Source organism: Ochotona princeps, chromosome 1 (assembly GCF_030435755.1).
Source record: "Ochotona princeps isolate mOchPri1 chromosome 1, mOchPri1.hap1, whole genome shotgun sequence".
Taxonomy (NCBI): Eukaryota; Metazoa; Chordata; class Mammalia; order Lagomorpha; family Ochotonidae; genus Ochotona; species Ochotona princeps.
In genome coordinates, this window is record NC_080832.1 from 77,975,677 (window position 1) to 77,990,376 (window position 14,700).

The window sequence follows — 14,700 nt, forward strand, 5'->3', positions numbered from 1 at the left end:
CTATGTAGAAGTCAGCCAGGGACGTAACACAGTGAGTAGCCATGATCACGCCACCCTTTTCATTCTGGTGGTGGGAGAAGTCAGGACAGGGGTTTCTACATCTCACCTATACTCAGACAGCTGCAGGCAGTCTCAGATGGGAGAGGGCCTAAGTTTCTTGGGTCTCGGTCAGGGGAGCCAGGGCTCTTCCTCTTAGCTGAATTTTCTCCCCAATATTAGATCCAGAGTAGCATCGGGACAGATTCTTCTAGAGCAAAGGGAGAGATTCGGGTCATCTGTAAGGGATTCCACTCTGTAAGAGTAGAAATTAGTGGGTGCAGAAGGAGAAACGAAAGAGACAGGAAATCAAGATGATCTGTTCCGGAGGTGTGGGTAACTTGGACAGAGACTAGCAAAACTGGCATTTCCAGGCTTTCCTGGTGAGGTGTGGCTGCGCAGGCAACAGCAGTGAGTTAGACCAGGTTTTCAATTCCTGTTGGTTTTGCCTGTGGCTGGTTTTGTTAGGTCTCAGCCTAACAAAGAAGCGAATTTGAAAACAGGCGAACTGTGAAGTAAGAATTAGTTGCATTGCTTATAAATAATCTCTGCAAAAGTGTATTTACACAAAAATGGTGAGAACAATCATTTACTTTTGAGACTGAAGAAAAAAACACGCGCAGAGACTTTCTGGTAATAAAAATTCCTTGTTTTCTTGATTCTCATAAAACTAAAAATTTGCTAAGCTCCACCGAATTCCTAATTGTCAAGCCTGACTCATCCTAATTAATAGTGTTCACAAGTATTACTTAAGCACTAATGGCACAAGTTAGAAAGTTTCATTGATGCTAGGCTTAAACGAGAAAAAATTTTGAAGTGTATCAACCCAAATGCCCATCAATGCATGACTGGATAAAGAATAAACACTATGAAACCCTACTTAGCCACAAAAAAAAAAAAAAAAAAAAAAAAAAAAAAAAAAAAAAAAAAAGAAAGAAAGAAATCTTGTCCTTTGCAATGGGGTGGTTGTTATTGGAAGCCATTATGCTTATGAAATAAACCACTCTCAAAAAGACAAACATCATGCTTTCCCTGACCTATGATAACTGGTACGCAGAGCACAAAGGAACACAAGTCTGTAGGTGTGAAAGTGGCACTCTGCGATTTGATTACTGTGTACGGATTTGATGACTGTGTACAGCATTTGTTTATGCTCCTGAGGAACAGTAGCCTTCCTGATTTTTCATTTATTTTTTTCTGTCTTTTGTTATTGTTATTTTCTATCGGTCATTTGTTGATATTGTTACTTAATGGTTGTTAGACGTGTTACAACGTGGGAAAAATAAATACTTAATTTTTAAAAAAGATTTATTTATCTTGATTGGCAAGCTCAGATTTACAGAGAGAAACAGAGACAGAGAAAAAGATCTTCCTTCCACTGTTTTACTCCCAAGTGGCTGCAATGGCCAGAGCTGAGCTGATCCGAAGCCAGGAGCCAGGAGCTTCTTCTAGGGTCTCCCATGGGGATGCAAGGCCCCAAGGCTTTGGGCTGTCCTCCACTGCTTTCCCAGACCATAGGCAGGATGCTGAATGGGAAGCAGAGCATCTGTGACTAGAACCAGTGCCCATATGGGATCCCAGTACAAGCAAGGAGAGGACTTAAGCCACTAGGCTACTGTGCCAGGCCCAACTACAAAATTTTAAAAAGGTACATCATAAGAGAACTAATATTGAACCAAATAGTTGTGTCTCATGGAATACAAATGAGAGATGCAAAAATTAAAGATAAATAACATCACATTTCTAATGGGAGCAATGGTTTTTATAGCAATGAAACTGTCTTAAGTTGTTCCTAAAACCTCATTGTTCCTTGAAAGTATTTATAACACTGCTGAATTTTATTCACACTACTCTTGGATGCTAATAAGCACTTGGCTTATTTCTGCTGGGCTCCTCCCAAAAGACAAATAAAATTCCAGTGGCTTGCTTGGAATAATTATGCTAAGCCTCCAGCAGAATTACATCACCCTCACACGAACAAATTTCCCAAAGCCTGGCTACTCCTCATGAAAATATCAGGAATCTGATTTGAATTGTTGTGACACAGATGAGTAGCCACTCTTCTTCATTCCTGAAACGGGTGGGCCCATCCACGCCCATCCCCTGGAAGGGAAGTACTGTGACCTGTGCTTCCTGTGAGTAGTACACTGCTATGGCTTTTTTTTTTTTAAGATTTTATTATTATTGGAAAGCTGGATATATAGAGAGGAGGAGAGACAGAGAGAAAGATCTTCCGTCCGATGTTTCACTCCCCAAGTGAGCCGCAACGGGCCGGTACGTGCCGATCCGATGCCGGGAACCAGGAACCTCTTCCAGGTCTCCCACACGGGTGCAGGGTCCCAAAGCATTGGGCCGTCCTCGACTGCTTTCCCAGGCCACAAGCAGGGAGCTGGATGGGAAGTGGAGCTGCCGGGATTAGAACCGGCGCCCATATGGGATCCCGGGGCTTTCAAGGTGAGGACTTTAGCCGCTAGGCCACGCCTCTGGGCCCTACGCTGCTATGGCTTAGAGAGTTTCCAAACTTTCAAAGAAAAGTGTGCATGGAGATTTTAAAAAGTGACAACATTGCAGAAAACATAAACACTTACTCAACACTGTGTTAATGGTCTATACTTTCTAGAAGGGTAGCATTAGCCCACTACACCACACTGCCAGACCTGTACATGTATTTTTTTATAAGATTTATTTATTTTTATTGCAAAGTCAGATATACAGAGAGGAGAGACAGAGAGGAAGATCTTCCGTCCGATGATTCACTCCCCAAGTGAGCCGCAACGGGCCGGTGCGCGCCAATCCGATGCCGGGAACCAGGAATCTCTTCCGGGTCTCCCACGCGGGTGCAGTGTCCCAAATGCATTGGGCCATCCTCTACTGCTTTCCCAGGCCACAAGCAGGGAGCTGGATGGGAAGTGGAGCTGCCGGGATTAGAACCAGCACCCATATGGGATCCCGGGGCTTTCAAGGCGAGGACTTTCGCCGCTAGGCCACGCCGCCGGGCCCTAGACCTGTACATGTATATATCCATATATCCATATGTAAATTCACACACACACACATTTGAGAGAGAGAGGTTTTACTGAAGGTCACCCAACACAGTGAGGAAAACAGGTATTTGGGTCAGTAGTTAAGCTGCTTGGGATACCACCATCTCACATAGGAGTCCCCAAACTTCTGATTTCAAGTTCCTGTCATATGCACCTTGTGAAGTATCAGGTCATACATGGCTCAAGTAGTTGATACCTATTTCTGGCTGGCAGACTCAAATGGGGTTCCAGCCTCCTGGCTACAAACTGGCCCAGTCCTGGTTGCTTCAGGTGTCTGGGGACTTATTGATGAAATTCTTATAAAAGCAAGACAAGGGCAAACAGAATGGAAATGCCTCCACATCATTATGGGACACATCTATGATATACATTTAAAAATCATTACAAACAGAATGTTACTTACAGGTCTGGCAGTGTGGTGTAGTGGGCTAATCCTTCACCTGAAGTGCAGGCATACCCATGTAAGCACCAGTTTGAGTCTTGGCTACTTCACTTCTGATCCATTTCCCTGTTGATGACCTGGGAAAGCAGTAGAGGATGGCTCAAGTCCTTGGATCCCTGCACTGATGTGAGAGATGTAGGAGAAGCACCTGGGTCTTAGCTTCAGATCAGCCCAGCCACTTGGGGAGTGAGTCAGTGGATGAAAGACCTCTCTCTCTAACTCCGACTTTCAAGAAAAATACACAAATCCTTGAAAAAATGTAGCTCACAATGCTATTTTTTGTTGCCCTATTTCTTCTTTCAGTTTCAGCAATGTATTTCTTAGTTTCCTCAGGGTTTAAAACCTTGAAGGGCTGATCTTTCACAACAGTAAGCCCCATGTTTTCACTGTGGGACTGAACCACCTCCAGGGAAGCCCTCATCACCAGTCTAATAATCAATGACTTTGTCATCAGTTCTTCCCAAGGTATTCAGGCACTGATCTGGCCTCTGCCAACTACCTGGAAATCCACGGTGACACCACGGAGCTAACTAGTCCACATCCAACTTTTGTGTGGACAGTGCTGCTTGGCAAGGAAAGGGACTCCACAGTGATTGAGACCTCCTCGCTCAGCCCAAGGCTCCACCTCACTCTTTAGGCTGCAATCGTCATGTGGGTGCGAGGCCTGCAATGGCCAATCAGATCCTGTCACTTAAAGCAGCTCTGCAACTCTGCTCATCCTGCCAATTCACTCCCAGTTCTTTCACATGGGGAACATCAATGTCTTTCGACACTACCGTATTCGACCCCTTCTTGATGGTCTCCCAAGCACACGTGTAGTAGAAGATCCCACAGGCTGGTGAGCAGAGTTGGAGCTGTGTTCATGACTCACTGTGGACTTGGCATACCTGTAGCCACTGTGGAAATCTGCTCTCCACACTGCCACTGTGCTTCCTCTGAGGATTTAGTTTATTTGAAACACTTGTTTAAGTGTCTCAGTTCATATATGCAAAGAAGTATAAAATGCTACTCCTAGGGGGAAAAATGAATTATACCTTTTGTCACCTTCAGCCTCCCCTTCTTCCACTTCTGCCTTTCCTACTCCCAGTACCTGGTTCTTGGAAAATTCCCCACACCTGTCGCTTACCTACAGGGAGCATTTGCCCAATCAATGGAAAATCAGCCTGGCTAGATATTAGGGAAAGTCGAGTTATGAAGGGGGATGCAGGTTGGAGCAGTGGTTCTCCAACTTCAGTGTTTGTTAACAACCACCTGGAGAGATTGTTGAACACAGAGGATGGACTCATTCCCAGAGGTTCTGAGACTAGGATGGGGTGGACAGGCCCCATGGTGTGCATTTCTGAGATGCTTCCTGGTGATGTTGGTGCTACCAGTCAACAAACCACCCTTTAAGAAGACATAGGCTACAGTCACTCCCGTAATCTTGAGTTTTATTGCCGCCTAAAGATTTGTCTGTTTCCACCCTACAATGCATCCTTACATGATTATCTGTTCTAGTGTGTCATTTCATGATTGCTTTTCTTTTTTAAATTTAATTTTGTCTATATCAATTAACTTACTATTTTTATTATTTTCCATGATACACTTGTTAGCATAGGGGCTCTTCCCTCCCTCTCCCCTACTTCCCTCCTTGTTTTCTTCTTCTGTCATTTTTTCCTAATTTATTACAATACTGTAGTCCTTTAGTAATAGTTGCAAGTTTAGCTTTCTGCTATTTAAATGTATCACAGCATGGTAGGTATAAGTAAAGGTAGAAAGTCTATTATCATAATGTCAAGGTGTATTTAACTGTTTCACTGGGAGGCCTTCTTTTACTTGGGAGAAGAGATGCATACTGCAACATGTCTGCACTTCCTGTATGTTAGTCTCCATTGCTCAATTCATCTATGAGACTATACATATGAATTTGATTACCTGTATTACCTATTTATTTTGTACTTTGCATGAAGACTATCATATATTTGAGAGATCATATGATATTAGTCCTTTTGGAACTGGCTAATTTCATCAAAAGTGATGATCACTATGATTACCTTTCAAGTCTTTTAAGCCGGGCCAGTTACGGTTCCAAGGATCATATGTCCAATGGGGAGTGTAAAGTTACTCTTTTTTTTTTTTAAAGATTTATTTTTATTACAAAGTCAGACATACAGAGAGGAGGAGAGACAGAGAGGAAGATCTTCCGTCCGATGATTCACTCCCCAAGTGAGCCGCAATGGGCCGGTGCGCGCCAATCCGATGCCGGGAACCAGGAACTTCTTCCAGGTCTCCCACGCGGGTGCAGTGTCCCAAAGCTTTGGGCCGTCCTCGACTGCTTTCCCAGGCCACAAGCAGGGAGCTGGATGGGAAGTGGAGCTGCCGGGATTAGAACCGGCGCCCATATGGGATCCCGGGGCTTTCAAGGCGAGGACTTTCGCCGCTAGGCCACGCCGCTGGGCCCAAAGTTACTCTTGAGAATATGAACCGAAAAGAGAAAAGAGGTCACCCGGACCTGTTGTTGGGTGGACCCAGGTGTCTGGTGTGAGGCACAGAATTGTTAACTTGATTAGTATAGCTTTAAACTAATGACTTATAATCCGAGTTCCTTTTACTGACTCTTAAGAGTATGTTGGCTCCTTTTTTCTCACTTACCACACTGTCTTTTAAATGGCAGTATTAGAAGTTTTCCATTATATTTATTTCTAAACTAGGAACAGTAAGTAGAAATTTATTTTTATTCAAAATTTATTGGACTGAATTGCAATTTCTAAGAATGACATTTTTCTGTTAAATATTTTGTTATTAATTTCTTTCTTAGATTAAAATTTTTCTTTTTAATATTGTTTACATAGTTAAGAAGGATGCATGTCCTTGTGGTCTCCGATTAGGATGGGGAAGGTCAAGTATGGAGGAAGGTGGTAAGACAAATGTTTTTTTCTTCCTCCTGGTCTGCATAGGGAGAGAAGCAGGGGGGGCACTCCTTGCTATCAAGCTCAGAGTATGGGACAGTCTTTTGATGACACCTTAGAAACCCTGATGTGAGGAAGAGTGTTCTAGGGTGTTACTTGAGTGGTTTTGCTAGTTCTGAGATGTCATCAGCTTTATTACACTAGGGTTGAGAAAAGCTTTCCAAGGTCTATTGGCTTTTTTTTAGTACATCTGCAGATCCAGGAACATGCTGGATAGCCTGACCAGGAGGCTATCCAGTTCATTCTCTTCTGCTTTCCATCCTGTGGCAATGCATTTGACATCCCCTGCTAGCCTAGATGAGCTGGCTGTCATGTCCCCCATGGATGTGCCTAGACATGCCGTCCACTGCATGAGCATCAGCAACTGAGGAAGTCAAGTCCTGGTACATGTACTCCAAGGATAGACCATGTATCTCATGATTTTCCCTGTGTCTGGGGTTTAAGTCCAGTGCTCTAGCTGGATACCTCACGTAGGCTGACCTCAGACTTGACTCTTAGGTGTGCCAGATGGAGTGCAGGGTCAGGTGTGGTCTGTCACCTGTATTAGCCATTGCACATACAGGTAGATGCAGCTGTCTGATCAGTTCCACTGCATCCCCATCTCTCATGGAAACTGATGGATGCTCCAGTGCAGCTCAGCCAACGTGCCACAGGCCCTTGTCCTCACAGATACCAAGGGGTGCCATGGCCTAGACAGGGCTACTGCCAATAACTTTCTTGAGATCCATCCCCAGACCAAATTTTTGCACATGCCAGCCTCTACTGCAGCTTATCCTGGCCCAGCCCACATCCCATCCAGCTCTTGTGTGGCTTAGCTCAGTCCAATTCACCCCTAGTCTCTCGCTAATGGGTGCATCATTCTAGCCCAGTCTTGACCACTTGCAGCCCGAGCCCTCATGAGAAGTGGTGGGTATTGTGGTCCAATCTGGGCTGGCCTGCATCCCATCCTGGCTCTTATTCCAAGTTCCCATACCAAGCCTACCTCCAGAAATGGATCTTGTGTGTGCTTGTGGGTGCTGTGGCTCAGTCTGATATGGCTAATCCCCAGTCTTGGTACTCACCAGCAGGTACTAAAGGCTAGCCCAACTGGCCAAACCCATTTCAGCTCACAACAAATGGGTGCTACAGCCTACTCCAGCCTAACCCGCCACTATACCAGCTCTCAGAACACTGTGCAAGTGCCATGGCGTCGCCTGGCCAGCCCTATACCCATTCTAGCTCTCACAAGTACCAGTGGATGCTGGAGCCCAACCCAGTCTAACCTACCACCAGATCCAGCCCACAGGCATACTAACAGGTGCTAAAGCCTTGCCCAGCCTAGTCTGACTGCAGCCCTGGCTCTCACACTACCCAATGGGAGCCTCAGCTCGGAAGGAGAATCCCCAGAGTTCCCCTATCAGGCCCATTTCCAGCCCTGGGTCTTTTTTGTGTGCTGGTGAGTGCTTCAACCCAGCCTGGCGTGACCCTCCTACAGTATCAGCTCTCACTGGTGGGTATTGCAGATTAGCCCAGGCAAGTACAGTCTATACTCTGTCCTAGCTCTCACATATGCCAACAGGTGCTGTGGCCTGACATGGCCCAACCTATCCCAAGACCCGGTTCACACAAATGCTAATGAGTGCTACAGCCTTGCCTTGCCTTGCCTGCCCCCAGCCACCAGAGAGGCCTCTGCCTCCTATGCTTCCTAGAGGAGCTGTAGCCTAGTATGGGGGTTCTTCAAGTTCCCTTACCAGGCCTAGTCCCAGCCCAGGGACATGACCCTGCTCGGCATAGTCGGCCTTCAGTCTTGGCCTTGGCATGTAATGGTGAATGCTGCAGCCTGACCTAGCCTGGCATCCTTCCAATCTGCGCCCCAGACATCTGACGGATCTCATTGATTTCGGCGCTTTGACGCCCGATTATGCAGCCAATCAAATCATTTGGAATGGTGAGTTCATGAGAAGTAGTCTGAGAAGATGCATCCAGACCTGCACTGAATCCGGTGTTGCCATGCGTCATGGGAAAATGGGACTGTTGCATTGCCAACTGGTGCAGCTTGGTCAAATCTGGCTGTGGAATGGCATACTGTCCTTGAATGGTATAAGCCTGACCACCTGCAAAGATGACCGGAGAACTGGACGACTTGGGCTGGTACGGGATGGTCATGCCCTTTGGGGAGAACTGGGAGTCTCCAACATGACCTGTTTAACACACTCAATGATCGACTGAGGAATGCCAGCAATAGTGATGGCGCGCTCAGTTGAGTTGGGGAGCATGTCCCCTGCCACCTGCACCTGAGCCGCTGTACTCTCTCATTTTTCCTTGATCTTGCAACCACCCTTTCCAACGAGAGAGCCACACTGACTTGCAGGAACCACGAGCCTCAGGGTAACGGGAAGTCTGCTGGCAGCTGTGTTGTTTGTCATAGAGCGGCTAACGTCCTCTTCCAGTTTGTCAATGATCATAGCAAAGGCTTTGAAGATGGCATTAGTGGGTCCAGCCAAAGTGATAATTCTCTCAGGATAATTCTCCTCTGAGATGTTGATCTGTGCACCACTCTGCTCGCACATCTTCTTAACAGATTCTCCTTTCTTTCCAATGATACTGCCAACTTCCTTGCCATGCATAAGTAGCAGAATAGTGAGAGTGACATTTAATCCACCTTCAATCACACCGGTGTCCATGTCGAGCAATGTTCTGGGAAACTGGACTTCGAGTGGTCAAGTCTTTGGTCACTGGTGGGGGTGAAGGCCAAACTGCTGGTGCGAGGCGAGACTCAGGGGTTGTGGGGGAAGGGGTGCGGGCGGGAGGCCGGGGGCGGAACAATAGGGGCGGGCGGGAAGTGAGTGGTGGTAGGCAAGCCAAAGTTGGCCACATGGATGAGTACCTTGGCCTGACCCAGACATGCCCTCTAGTTCCCCTTCTGTGAGCCACTTCATCTCAGTCCCTTGCATGAATGCAGTGGCCCTGGCTGTGGAAGCCCCCAGAAATCACTACTTCCCTCTCAAACATACCCTCAGCCACTTCCACTTTAGTATGTCTCCAGATCCACTTCCTTGGGCAATCTGCAGAACCCCTACTCCCCTGTCTAGGGGACAGGATGGCATGTCCTGGCCAGGTGTTCCCTGTCTTTCCAGCATATCTTAAACAAAAAAGAAAAAAAGAAGAAAGAAAAGAATTAGCAGCTATACTGGCATACTGGTAGAGTTAGCACATGCTTTTCTCCCGGCAGTGTTAACACTCGCCTACAGGTGGGGTTATTATTAATTTTATTTTTCCAGTTATAATCAGAGAATGTGGTCTGAGCAATTCCTATGCATGGGAGATATTATAAACTTGACATGATGTCTCAAAATTATATATATATATATATTTCTCTAGAACTACAAAATTGAATAGCCAATGAGGCTTTAGTTGTATTTAATTTAAACTTTTTGAAGATTTATTTGTTTATTTTAAAAGCAGAGTGACAGAAAAAGAGAAGAAGAAATGTCCCATCTACTGGCTCACTCTCCAAAGGCCACAATGGCCAGGACTGAAACAGGGCAAAGTCAGGATCCTAGAACTCCAATGTGGATCTTTGACATTCATGACAGGGGCCCAAGCACTTGGGCCATTATCTGTTGTCTTCCTAGGTGGAAAATCAGGAAGCCGGATTGGAAGCAGAACATCTAGAACCGTGGCACTTTGATGGGATGCTGACATTGCAAGAGGGAGTTTGACTGGCTGCACCACAGTGTTGGCCCCGACTTTTACAGATTCTTTGATTATATAGTTATGAATATGTTTAATATATTTGTGGATAATGGAAATAAAAGATAAGGTTTTTTTGGTGCCCAAAATTTTGAGATGCAATAGAAATCAATTTCAAATTTTGGAAAATTATTTGCCCTTAATTTGCACAAATCTTTGATTTTTTAAATATAAGGTATAGCTAATTAGTCTCATAATCAGAAAAATTTGTATGTTTAGCAAGTTTTCACTCTCTGAAAATACCATCTACTCATTACTTTCCTATATTTACAATTGCTATCTTGGATTTTAGATACAGATTGCTGTTGTTAAGATCTCCTAAGGGTTATTTTTCCCATTAACAGGTCAATTAGGTATAGCACAACAATATTTATGCTTCATGCTGTGTTTTATTGAGTGTATTAACCATTTTTATTCTTTTATACAGTGCTACCATACCCTAAAATTCTTGTTTTAGTTCACATCATAATAAAATGAAACACAGCTCTGAATATGTTTTTTTTTCTAAATCTGCAGGTACTAGTTGAATTTATTGTCCTTTTTCATCTTTTATATCTCTTTCTTTTGACTTCATCATATTAACTAATGAATTAATAGGGTGTTAAATTCTTGAGTCACAAAAAATGATTTCACATTTTACCCCTAAAAATGGTTTCTTAGAACAATACAAACTTTGATTGCCAAATCTGTTGCCACTTCAAAGCATTTTGTAATAAATATTTGCTCTATTGCTATCTGTGGCGATGTACTGCATTGTATTTTACATGTGTAGGTGACTTGTCCAAGACTGCACTATTGACAAGGGTCGAAGTCAGGGCTACAGAAACTGTTTGTTTGGTTCCCTTTTCATGATTGATTACTGTGAGGCAAGTTCTTCTCCTGATATAATCACAAAAAATAATTCTGAAGAAGCATGAATTTAGGAAATGATAGGAAGTTAAAACTGACTTATTTTCTGCTAGTATTTTCTGAATCTTTAACGTATTATGTGCATGGTGAATATATAAGGCACAACCTATCTTCTGGAATATTTCCTAAAATTATTTGACCAGAGATCCAGTGTTTCACAACCTCTCTCAGAACTTGTTTTCTTTGAAATAAATAAAATGTCATCCTAAAGAAAGGCGGCTTTTGTCAAAATACCCATTCCTATTCCCTTAATTACATTTGCTGGGAGAACCTTAACTCTAACATTCTTTGGTTGACTCCTTGACAATGAGAGTGCTAGCAACTGAGCCACACATTCATTTTCAACCCTTGTGAAAGGGTCTTCTTTAGCTGGGTCCAGCTCATGACTCAGAGGGCCCCTGCTTTTGTGACAGGATCATTTGTGTCTGTGTAGAAATGCCTGGAAAAAATGATGTTATTTATAAGAGCTGCTACTTCTTGAGTTCTTTTCAAATTCAACTCGTTGGAGCAAGTGCTCATTTAGTCCTCACAGTTCCTCCGGGGAGTAGTTATTCACATGAGCTCCATTTTGCCAATAGGGAAACAAAGTCTCCGTAAGTCTGTGACCACACAAGTTAACAGCCACAAGGTTTATACCTCAAAGATTATATCCAAGCTTATCTGACCCAAACCCACGTTTTAATCCTCAGATTCTTATATTCTGGCTCACTGTCTAAATATTTTGAAATTGAAGAATGTGTTTAAACGAACAGAAGACTATACCAGAAGAGAGCCATGTCTATATAGACTTAATGATATATACTCAGTTGCTAGTACCATGTTGTGCATACAAGAGGTGTTTCAGAAATCAAACAGACCTTGACTTGTATGGCAGTGTATAGCGTTACAAAGGAGATACAGGAATAATGGAGCTCACTTGGAGGAAAATATCAATTAAACAATATAGTTTCTTCATAGTGAAGAAAAAAATCACCTCACTTCTTAGAGTGGAATGATCTGAGAGTCTGGCTTCACCAGGGTCATAATCTCTGTTGGCTCTGTGGGCTAAGGAACCAGCAGCCACAGCTGGGCTGTCATCATCTTCACTCTTTGTTGTTGCACTATTATTACAGAGCTCAGTTGCAGCAGGTATGAATCAGGCAGCCTTACTCAATCCTGAAGTTCTTGAAAGAGAATTGCCTGTTAGTCATACATCAACTCCTCGCCTGCCCAACCAGTAAAGATTTAACCTGTAGATATGTTATGTAGGTGACATGTCAGCTATATAGACAGAGAATTTATAAGGAATGAAATAAAAGTAACATGTAAAATCATCATCTAGGTAACTTGTTCGATTACAAGAAAGACAAATTATAAACACCAAGACAGTATCTTCAAAGGGAAGTGTATAGGTGTATTTAGATGAGTTTCTTACACTGAGATAAGATAAAGATAGTGAAATATAAGTGCCGTGGGTGTGACGAAAGAAGGAAATAGTAATTATCTAAAAGAGCCTGGATGTTGTAAATAGCAAAGGAGGGACAGGATTGGGTGGCCCAAGAGTTAAATAATTAGGGAAAACAAAATATGTTTTGGAAAAAGAGGAAACAATCAAGGACTTGAAAGTGTCCTCTTTGGGTCCTTATATTTAGCTTAATCAGGTGATAATGATTTAACGAGACAGGCATCAAAGACAGAAAGTGTGAACAGCCTCTTTACTGAAAGATGAAACACAAAGAGCATATGCTGACACCGCGTCTGTTCCTGGATCATTCCAGCGAACACCTTCATACTGGGAACATCTATCAGCTGTTTTACTTTTACTTACTCACTGCATTTTAATCAGACTCTTTCTGTATAGAATTCAAGGAGTGTGATTCAAACACAGGCTAACGAAACCAAGCAGCTCTTACTTATGTTTGTCTACATTATCTAGCATAGTCAGAAGTATGGTACGTGCTTAAAAATGCTTGTTTGGGGAAGGAATAAAGGATCTGAATGACTAAAGGAAAGTCTGGCTTAATGAATCATTATTACCTTTTGGTCTCCAAATCATTCTTGTCATGAGATTTGCTGTTCTTTGGTGGGTCTATAAAATCTTGTGCTACAAAACTTTTCATGATCTAAAATCCGATGGACTTATCAGTCTTAAGGATCTTACAACTTAAAATGTCAGGAAACTGGCATAGGAAACACCCTCAGAATTTTAACAGTGTTATTGCTTTCTAGAAATTCCCCAATTCATGCACTGAGTGACTTAACATTTCCTTACATAACACAAATACACAAATAATAAAAACATATTTGCTAGAAAATTTTCTTAAGAGTATAGCCCAAGTGGTTTATTTACACAATTTTAAAAAGTACTGAAACTTTCTAAAAAATATTGAATTTCCTGTATTTCAAATTTGCTATATTTGCTAACAATGCAGATTCCAGGCCCCCTCCAAAGAACAAGAAGCTCAGAATACCCTAGAAGGTAAGGCCTGAGAGTGTATGCATCCAAAAGACCAGGGAGACTTCAGAAACACAGCTTTCTCCTTTGCTACCTAACGAAGCTTTCCTTTACAAAGATAATCTGGTAAGACCCAGGCCACAGTACTCAGAGTCCCAGTGGAGGCAGGACACAACATACCCACTCTTTAAATAACCCTTACACATTTTCCCCTGGTTACTAACTTTTTAAAATTTGTAGCACCCACTTCCTAGTTATTTGATCCTTGAAGTACTCAAACATTCTCCTCAGGTGCTCAAATATCTGTGTTGGCTGTAGAAAAACAGATTAAGCAGATCTGAGTTTGCATCATGGCTCTCTCTCTCTATGAATATAGCCAGGTTACTTCATTTCTTAAACTTACCGTTTCCACATCTATAAAAACAAGGACATGATAATCTTACATGGTCACTGTGAAGATTACATGAGATACCAGGAGATAGTGTCAGAGCCATATCAGATGGTTACTAGGTATATTTCCTGTTGAGTTATTTTTAAAAGTGAGAGTACACAATGTCTCAATTTCCTGTGCAGTCCAGCCACTACTCTACTTTGTGGGATGCAGGATTGGGATTAAGATAACTACAGACAGAGAGACCCAGTAAATCTGCGTCACCAGACTTAAGAGACAAGCAACCTGTTTGGCAGAGGTCACTCTGGATGATTTGCCTTGAAACTGCACAACAAGATCACCAATTTTGTTGAGATTCTGTGCTTGTTAGGTGCCCCAAAGGAGACTGGTGGAGGTTAAAAACCCTCTGGCCTCCGGCAGCCCATGGTCCTGCTAGTGGTGGGTCCCTATTGCTACGGGTCTGTCACTGCAGTCCCTCTCTTGCCTTGGCCCTATTAAAGCCAATATCGGTACTCTAAGATAGGTTTGCGATCAGTACACTAACATTTCCTTGCATAATACAAATATGCAAATAATAAAAACATATTTGCTAGAAAATTCTCTGAAGAGTATACCCAAGTGGTTTATTTATAGAATTTTAAGAACTACTGAGCCTTTCTAAAAAATAGCGAAGTCCCTGTAATTCAGCTCTCATCCATTCATTCAACAAGCAATCATGGGGCACTTACACAGTAGGAACTGTTCTCTCAAATTTTGGTGTAATT

The 14,700-nt window shown here is 43.1% G+C and overlaps 1 pseudogene across 1 annotated transcript; it reads right to left on the bottom strand.

Moving 5' to 3' along the window:
* Positions 1-8,294: 8,294 nt before the first annotated feature.
* Positions 8,295-9,148, bottom strand: LOC101516334 (poly(rC)-binding protein 2-like; annotated as a pseudogene). Its single transcript, XR_192086.2, has one exon. The product of XR_192086.2 is annotated as a poly(rC)-binding protein 2-like (transcript).
* Between the last annotated feature and the right edge of the window lie 5,552 nt (positions 9,149-14,700).